The following is a 9,886-nucleotide window of genomic DNA, read 5'->3' on the forward strand; positions in this document are numbered from 1 at the left end:
TTTTAATCTAAGCCTTATGGGCGATTGATTAGCATAATTAGATGATGAATTTAATTATGATAATCAATTATATTTTTCAGAATATTGTAAAGACTTAAAACGTCGACTTTTAATGGTTTATACATGAAAATAAATTAATTTCATGCTAGGGTTTTAAACGATTGATTGAGACGATTATTTTATTAATGAACGATTAAGTTCTAATTAATTCAAGTGTTTTAAAACTAAACAAAGTTGCTGGAAATTTAGTAAACATGGATAATAATTAAGATTCTCCATTTTGTTTATAGGAGTTGATTTCTAGTAAGTTGTGATTCGCACAGTGGACCCCGTACTTAGGTATTCCAGGTACGTACAAGTCTACGGCGACTACATTAATTGTCAAGGGACATTACGTGATTATTTATTGATGTGAATCATATTACGTGAACTTGGTGAATTCATATTTGATTTGGTGGACAATCATGTGAATTATTAATATTGGAATTATTGAATTGTTGATTGAACAAGCATGTTGGGATTGTTATGAGTATGGATTTCATTGTCAATCATGTTGTTCAATATTTATGCATGTATGGTTTGTTTCACATGCAAGGGATGAATTATTTATTTGTATGCTATTGTACGGGATGTCTAGCATACTTTGAGCCAAGTATTCGTACCTCGTTGTACTATTTATTTTACCACATGTGAAGGGTTAGCTCGTGTAAGCCACCACACATGTAGGGTTCAGTTGGGAATATTATGGATGAAATGAATTAGGATTTGTCGTGCAAGGGCACAACCCTCATGTTAATGTGCATGATGTGGAGTCTCACTTTGGTGAGGAGGAACATGGTAGTAATTTCACAAGAGTCTTGCTTGGTTGATCACAAGTCTTAACGCATTAAAATAAGATTGTTTTGGTTGTTGTTTATTAATAGTATGATTGTACATTGTTGAGTCTTGAGTTCACCTTTAATAAAATATTAATAAACGTAAAGTGCAACCGGAACAAGCTTCAAAACTCTTGGAACGTATATACCTTGAGTATGAACAATGGGGGGAGTCTTGCCGGAAAGCTCGTACTCCTACTAATGATACAAGACGTTGTTTCATTTATAATATGCGCAGGAATTCCGTCGGTATGGCCCGACACTCGGTATGGGCCGATTTTATTATTTATTATTTGGTGTATGGTTGGCTCCCATCAGCTTTCCTTTATGGAACTTTATTTTGGCCCGTTCGAAGCTTATTCTAATTAAATTGTGAGTCAAGAGTCGAGTCAAGAGTCGAGTCTTGCATTCATGATTGGTTGTTAATTATTATATGGCTTTTTCATGATGATTAGTACTTAGTGAGTGATGCATGTTTTAGTTTCATTTCACTCTATTCTTGTAGGTACTCAGCTTTTGCTGACTACGTGCTTTGTGTGTCTTGGTCATGGCCTTTGCCTTAATGACCCTATGATGATCTATCATTTGCACTTGCATTGATGGGGAGTAGAATAAAATAGCAGGTTGGTAGATCGGAATCATGTGGCTTGGGATGATCGAGAGAGTTGCATGTTTTCGTACTTTGAAACTATTTAATTATACTTTAATTATGTTTGAAATGTTTGAACTATTTATGTTTTGGTTTTTGGGCCGTTACGGTTCCAAATTGTAGGAGGCCTCAATATTACATTAATTATGTTTTTAAAAGTTAGTTGACATTTATTTCCGTTGCGTAATTCTGGTAATAGCCTTAACCGTTATCACGGTGGCGGTAATACTTTAGTAATTCCTTTATTTTAAGTTGGAAAATGATTTTATAAAAGCAAGGAATTATTAGGGTGTTACATTGAACATCAAACGTTAGTGTCTATAAAGACATTACTCAAGTCCTTTGAGTATTAGGATTCTCTTGAAGCACTTCTAAAGTCTTCCTGAAGCTCTTCCAAAGGCTTCTAAGTTCGGAGCTTTTCCAAAGACTCCTAAGTATCCTACATTTGTTTGTTGCTTGACTCGAAGTCCATTCGAGGTCATTTTTCTCCCACTTGCCTTTTTGGAAGTATGATGGTTTCCTAAAAAGACATTATCTTAAGCAACAACCATATGTTCTCAGATTTGTGGTAGAATCAATACCTTTTGTTTCTATGAGTCGCTCATAAAGAAACATATATCTATACTTGAGTTTGTTTGATGTAAACACTAACTCCCACTGGGTTTGACAACCCTACATATATATGTACTAAAAAGATGTACTGAACCGAAGTTCAATCCTTATGACATCTTATCCTTAGCTTTGACAACTTTGTTTAGTGTGAAAGTCACTTGAGAGTGTAATTAGAAACCATATAGGAAAATAGTCGTGATTATCGTTAATCGAAATAGATTCCGATATCTCCATTTAGACATACCATGGAGCTTCGATTGTTATAATGCCATATAAACAATCTAGATAATCTTTCTTGGCTCATGCAAACATCACCTTGACCCAGCCTAGATGTTCCAAAATTCTTGCCAAGTTGATTTTATACTCTTTTGTGAATCTGATATGTGTGTTATATATAGAGTTTTTACCCCCGTCCCTTAGTACTTTTTGATCTCAAATGAGCTATTCGGAGCAATTTTTAGTACTAATGTGCTCCTTGTAGTGTGTTTGTAGTTTCAGGTTCATCATTGTAGGAATTAGCATATTTTTGTGCATTTCCTACCCATTTGAATCAATACAAGAGATTATGTACTTTCGAGAGCACAAACATTAAGTTTGAAGAGTTTTGAAGCAAAGCGAATAACGAAGGAAGTAGAAAAATGACTATAGTCCACTATTTTAAGCATAACTCAAGTTCTACAACTCCAAATGAAGTAATTCCAATTGGGTTGGATTCTATACGTCAATATCTTTCCAACAAGTGGTCACTCGCCTAATTCAAACGAATAACGAAGGAGATATGACGTTTTGAAGATAGAGGATCGTGTAGTTTCAACACGCGCCCGATCGGGCGGGCTTCGCCCGATCCGGATCGGGCGGTCATTCTGGGCGCTGTTCTAATTCCGCCCGGTCGGGCCGACTATCGAGCACATCGCCCGATCGGGCGAAGCGTCGCCCGACCGGGCGACGCCAACCTCCAGCGTATTTCGCGAGTTTTTATTTCCGATTTTGGGCTCTATTTTGGGCAAACTATAAATACTAGCCCCTTATATTTTTAGTGACATCTATTATTCTAGTTTCTAATACTCAATTTATTTTTAGTTTCTCTCTAATTGTTAAAATACTTAGTTTTTAATTCTAAGTAAAAATTCAAGCTTTATTATTCATTTGTTCTTCAATTCGGTATTGCTTCTTACTTCAATTTATTTTATTGCTTTAATCATGTTTTCCATTATGTTAATTGCGTTGTTATTTATTATCACGAGTGACTAGTTTAATTTCTAGGGTTTAGGGGATCCATGAATGCATGATTGGGATTATATGGGGACTTGATGATTGATTGATTGATTATAATTTCTATAGCTTATTATTATTGCTCGTCAATTCTGTTCGGCCGGGCTATTTTGATTTGAGTTTGATTAACCTTAGATTATGCGCCGAGAGGTATAAATCTGATGTTTTTGGTCTGTGGCTATTAGATAGGAATTATTTCCAGTACGTAGCGAGAGCCCGCTAGTTGTTCTATCTTAAGGAATTCATAAGATTCGAGAGATGCATGTTTTCCTAGTTATGATTGTTAATTGATTGTTGTTGTCCGTTGTCCAATCCCGGTCTGCATTTATGGTGAACCGCTGCCCTAGATTCCTTTAATTTTTGTATTTTCCGATTTGATTATTTGCTTTATTTTAATACACAAACCATTCCAAACTCTTGTTACCAGTAGTCTAGATTAGTAATTTAATAGAAGAAAGAACGCCTGTTTCCCTGTGGATACGATCCCTGCTTCCCTTGCTATATTTTTAGTTGGTGAATGTTAGGTTTATCTTTGATAGGAGTGCGATTTAGCTTGTCAAATTTTGGCGCCGTTACCGGGGAAACAGTTTTATTTTCTGTTATTAATTGTTTTTCTAGATTATTGTTTGTTACTTCTCAAGGGACTCCCGTTCCTTGAGACCGGATCTCACGACTGTTTTCTAGTTTTTGCTTGTTTATGCCCAGGACTGTCCATACCAGCGACCTGACTTCGTTCGATCCTGAACCTGAACGGACCTTTCGTAGACGGCGTAGATTCGTTGAACAGTTGAGAGACTATTCTGACTCTGAATCCGACTATCTGATTAGCAATCTATTCCATACAGATTCAGAGATGGGTGACCAAGCACCACCACCGCCACCCCCACTTGTGCCAAGACTTACAGACTATTCTAAACCAAGTCTGTCTATGCTTCCCAAGGAAATCATGCCTTCCATTGCGGTCGAGAATTTCAAGATCGAACCCCAGCTGATAAACATGATCGAGAGACACCAATTCGGTGGGGAAAAGGGTGAAGATCCTAATCTCCATATTCAGTCTTTCATTCAGTATTGTGCCACCATTAAGCAGAAGAATTTATCACCGGAGCAGACTATGGAGGTACTCTTTCCATTTTCATTGAGTGGGAAGGCAAAGCTATGGATTAATAGTCTCAACCGCGCAGCTATGAAATCACCGATTGGAATTCTTTGGCCCTTGCATTATATGTTAAATATTTCCCACCTGAGAAGACAGCTCGTCTAAGGGGTCAGATATTAGGTATCTCTCAACAAGCAGATGAGAGTTTGTTCGAGGTTTGGGAAAGATTCAAGGACTTGCAAAGAGAGTGCCCACACCATGGTTTGGATGACTGGTTCCTGGTTCAGCAGTTCTATAATGGTCTGGGTAATGAGTCTAGGTGTCTTTTGGATTCAGCTGCCAGTGGGAGATTTATGCAACTAGAGGTGCCTAGAGCTTTAGAGGTGATTGAGGAGATGGCCATACATAGTGCCCAATATGGGAATTCTAGAGGTTTTGGCGATCGGGGTGTTAAGCATGAGATGAATTCTATTGAACAACTTACTGCTCAGCTAACTGCCCTACATCACAAGCTAGATAATATACAGATCGCATCCTCCCAATCCACCCAACATACCAGTGTCGCTGCAATGAATGCCCAATCTGCCAATGTCTGTAATAGTTGTGGGATGCAAGGCCATTATGCACAAGAATGCCGGAGCTCTATCGAACAATGCAATGCATTCCAGTCCTACAAGCAGAACAATCCGTACTCTAACTCTTACAATGAGGGGTATAAAAACAACCCCCTACTATCATATAGGAGTACTAATGTCCAGAACCCCCATCAGATTCAACACCCTCCACCACCACAACAACAGTACCAACCGCCACCACAACAGTCATACCAACCGCGGAGTAACTACAACCCGCAGCCTAGTGGACCACCCGGTTTTCCTCCACAACCTCAACCCACACAACCTGATCCCATGCTTGTAGAGATGAGGAATATGATGTTGGAATTGCAGAGATCTCTGAGCGAAAAGGATGCCAAAATCGATGCCCTCACTGCTCATAACAAGATCATGGATAAACAGTTGGCACAAATGGCTACCACTCTTGCAGAGAGACCCAAAGGTCAACGCCCTTCACAGCCTGTGACCAGAGAGTCTGTAAATGCTGTCACTTTGCGGAGTGGATATGAGTATGATGGGCCGCCTATGACCATTGAAGAAGAGGTTGAAGTATCCGGATCGGGCGAGGAGCGCCCGATCGGGCGCGTGTCGATTCAAGGAAAATGTTGGAAAATCGCCCGAACGGGCGACGGTTGCCCGATCGACTCAAAGGGCGAATTTCGCCCAATCGGGCGGTTGGTGATGACGTCTGTTCGAGGGTTTGAGATGATTTTGGGTTGGAAATAGTCGAAGAAAATGGGCATTGCATTTCGCCCGATCCGGGTCGGGCGAGGAGCGCCCGATCGGGCGCGCACAGATTCAACGAAAACGTTCGAAATTCGCCTGATCGGGCGATCTGCTGCCCGATCGGGCGATCTGCTGCCCGATCGGGCGATCTGCTGCCCGATCGGGCGATTTGCGAATCAGCGACAAATAAGCCACGGGTTGCTCACTTTCCTCATGATACCCCTTGAGCCAATGAGGACATTGTCTGATTTAGCTTGGGGGGGGGTGTTTCACTCACTTGTACATATTAGGTATGTTTTTCCTTTTATTTTTGCATTTACTTATTCTTTTGTGTTTATTTTGGTGTGTTTAATGTTTTCTAGAGTAGTTTATTGCTTTGAAAAAAAAAAAAAATTACAAAAATACGTTCCGATAAATACAAAATCATGCTTCCCTGTGCCCCTTGATTGGAAATTGTTTTGATTATTGGTATTTGATGATGAGCAATGTAGATGTGTTAGCCATGATTTAATATTCGATTACTTTGATGCCATGACATGAGTCAACTCTTACTAACTATTTGTGGACTTGGTGCTTGGCTAGTTGACTTGGTTAGGAATGGGTGATAGGTTCCTGGTGTGTCATTGATTTTGAGTATTGGTTTGCAACTGTTAGTAGTGTTTTATGACTCATATACATGCACATTGTGGAGGACGAAGGCATTTTTTTTCCTATTTAGGTAGCCTTCAGATGAATTTAGATACGTTTGTTCCCTCTTTTTTCTACCCATGTTGTGCTTGTGCCCTTTATTCGGTGACTAACCACATTACAAGCCCGTGAATTCCCCATTGGTTACTAGTCCCAAGCCTAGCTTGGGGGAGCTAATAGTAGTGAGGTGAGGGAGTTGTAGTGTGCTACATTTTGAGCACATAATGAGTGTTGAAAAAAGAGTTCGTCTTATCATGTTTGTTGTTGAATAATGAGTTGAAAATGAAAGAGATGAGAAGAATAAAACAAATGTGAAGGTTTCTAAAAGGAAAAAAAAGGGAGATTGAAAAAAAATAAAAAGAGAAAAATCTATTACTCTCAGAAAAAGTTCAAAGTATTGTTTCAATCAAGTTTTGCAAATTTATATCCTTATGAGTGATTGGTTACAATTGTGGAAAAAAGGCAAGAAAGTATGGTGTTGGCTATTTGTTGTTTTGTCATGTGTTGAGTGGGAGAGTTGTGGTCATCTCTTGTGATTGATCATGGGTTTTGCTAGGATTTATGCTCCCCAAAGCCAAGGCTTTAAGCTCACATTTTACCCAAATTTACCGCACCCTTACCTAAGCCTAACATTACAAGCTTTGAAGACCTTCCGACCTTTGTGCATAGAGTCGTACTAATATGAAAGTAGTTGTTTATCAATGCAAGTTATGACATGACACATTTCGAGTCGACTATTAGGTTGAGTGCATGTTCTTTTAGACACACGAGTGTTGTGAGTGGGGAGGGCATTGTTCACATATATGTTGGGAGGAGAGCGAACAGGTACATCTTTTACCCGCCACATAAATGAGTGACGAGTGTGTGAGCACTAGTCTTGAATTCCATTGTGCACTTGTGGTTCGCTTTGCGTGACGATTGTTAGGGAGGATTCGTGGTTGGATAGATTTGATTGGTTGACATTGATGCATGCTCGTTGAATTTTGCCTTGAATTGTATCCATTGTTTTGAAATATGTTTGGGGTGAAGTTGATTCTTGTATTCATCGATGATTTCTTTGCTTAGGGACAAGCAAAGATCTAGCTTGGGGGAGTTTGATATGTGTGTTTTATATAGAGTTTTTACCCTCGTCCCTTAGTACTTTTTGATCTCAAATGAGCTCTTCGGAGAGATTTTTAGTACTAATGTGCTCCTTGTAGTGTGTTTGTAGTTTCAGGTTCATCATTGTAGGAATTAGCATATTTTTGTGCATTTCCTACTCATTTGAATCAATACAAGAGATTATGTACTTTCGAGAGCACAAACATTAAGTTTGAAGAGTTTTGAAGCAAAGCGAATAACGAAGGAAGTAGAAAAATGACTATAGTCTACTATTTTAAGCATAACTCAAGTTCTACAACTCCAAATGAAGTAATTCCAATTGGGTTGGATTTTAGACGTCAATAGCTTTCCAACAAGTGGTCACTCGCCTAATTCAGACGAATAACGAAGGAGATATGACGTTTTGAAGATAGAGGATCGTGCAGTTTCAACACGCCCGATCGGGCGGGCTTCGCCCAATCCGGATCGGGCGGTCATTCTGGGCGCTGTTCTGGGCATTTTGCAACCGCCCGATCGGGCCGACTATCGAGCACATCGCCCGATCGGGCGACGCCAACCTCCAGCGTATTTCGCGAGTTTTTATTTCCGATTTTGGGCTCTATTTTGGGCAAACTATAAATACTAACCCCTTATATTTTTAGTGACATCTATTATTCTAGTTTCTAATACTCAGTTTATTTTTAGTTTCTCTCTAATTGTTAAAATACTTAGTTTTTAATTCCAAGTAAAAATTCAAGCTTTATTATTCATTTGTTCTTCAATTCGGTATTGCTTCTTACTTCAATTTATTTTATTGCTTTAATCATGTTTTCCATTATGTTAATTGCGTTGTTATTTATTATCATGAGTGACTAGTTTAATTTCTAGGGTTTAGGGGATCCATGAATGCATGATTGGGATTATATGGGGACTTGATTATTGATTGATTGATTATAATTTCTATAGCTTATTATTATTGCTCGTCAATTCTGTTCGGCCGGGCTATTTTGATTTGAGCTTGATTAACCTTAGATTATGCGCCGAGAGGTATAAATCTAATGTTTTTGGTCTGTGGCTATTAGATAGGAATTATTTCTAGTACGTAGCGAGAGCCCGCTAGTTGTTCTATCCTAAGGAATTCATAAGATTCAAGAGATGCATGTTTTCCTAGTTATGATTGTTAATTGATTGTTGTTGTCCGTTTTCCAATCCCGGTGTGCATTTATGGTGAACCGCTGCCCTAGATTCCTTTAATATTTGTATTTTCCGATTTGATTATTTGCTTTAGTTTAATACACAAACCAATCCAAACTCTTTTTACCAGTAGTCTAGATTAGTAATTTAATAGTAGAAAGAACGCCTGTTTCCCTGTGGATACGATCCCTGCTTCCCTTGCTATATTTTAGTTGGTGAACGTTAGGTTTATCTTTGATAGGAGTGCGATTTAGCCTGTCAGAATCGCATTGAAGCATTTCACATATTTCACGTTGAGTAAATATAGCCATATTTTCTCAAATTCTTGTGAAATAGGTAAGTCATAAAATCCATCTTTGGCCCATGAACTTTATTATCTAGAAACTTCTAACAATAGTCCATTTCTATGTCATGTTCAACAAGCAAGACCCACGTGTCTTAAATTAACCAACTTTTAGAAATCCATGCCATGGAATCTTGGAATGTTGTCTTGTTGATATGGTCGTATGACATTGCCAAAGATATGTGGAACACAAATCAAAGTGTTTGATTTGAACCTTCTGAAGTTTGAGTTTGAAGAGATTCGTTTGTTTATTAATCAATCATATGACTCAACCCTTAAATGACCATTTCATTCAAACAAACACTCAACGAATGTTTTTGTTTACTTTGAATGTGAGTCTTTCCGTTTTCCAAACAGAAATTGATTATGATGATTAATGGAACATAATACCATTAAGTTCCAGCCTTTAGAAGGACTTTAAAACAAACATGATGACCCTACAATTAATGTAGCACAACTTTGCTTCATTTCCCACTTGTAGGTCAATAACCAGACTTAGCTCCCGGAATTTGAGTTCTTAACAAGAGTTTAGAACCTCAAGCGGTAATATAATACCATAGGAGTTTATTTGCTAAGTCGTTTCTCTTTAACATAAACTTCAAGGTAGAAATTGAATATTGAATTCATTTCTTTTGTTCCCCTTTCCTATCCTTTCTAGCACGTTTTCTTATAGTCCTAAAGATCTCACTCTTTGCTTGATCTTCGTACTTTGTTACGCTTACAAAGTCCCTTTCT

The 9,886-nt window shown here is 38.5% G+C and overlaps 1 pseudogene; it reads right to left on the reverse strand.

Moving 5' to 3' along the window:
• Positions 1–4,672: 4,672 nt before the first annotated feature.
• On the reverse strand, positions 4,673–4,772 carry LOC130468265 (uncharacterized; annotated as a pseudogene).
• Between the last annotated feature and the right edge of the window lie 5,114 nt (positions 4,773–9,886).

Source organism: Spinacia oleracea, chromosome 2, assembly GCF_020520425.1.
Source record: "Spinacia oleracea cultivar Varoflay chromosome 2, BTI_SOV_V1, whole genome shotgun sequence".
Lineage (NCBI taxonomy): Eukaryota > Viridiplantae > Streptophyta > Magnoliopsida > Caryophyllales > Amaranthaceae > Spinacia > Spinacia oleracea.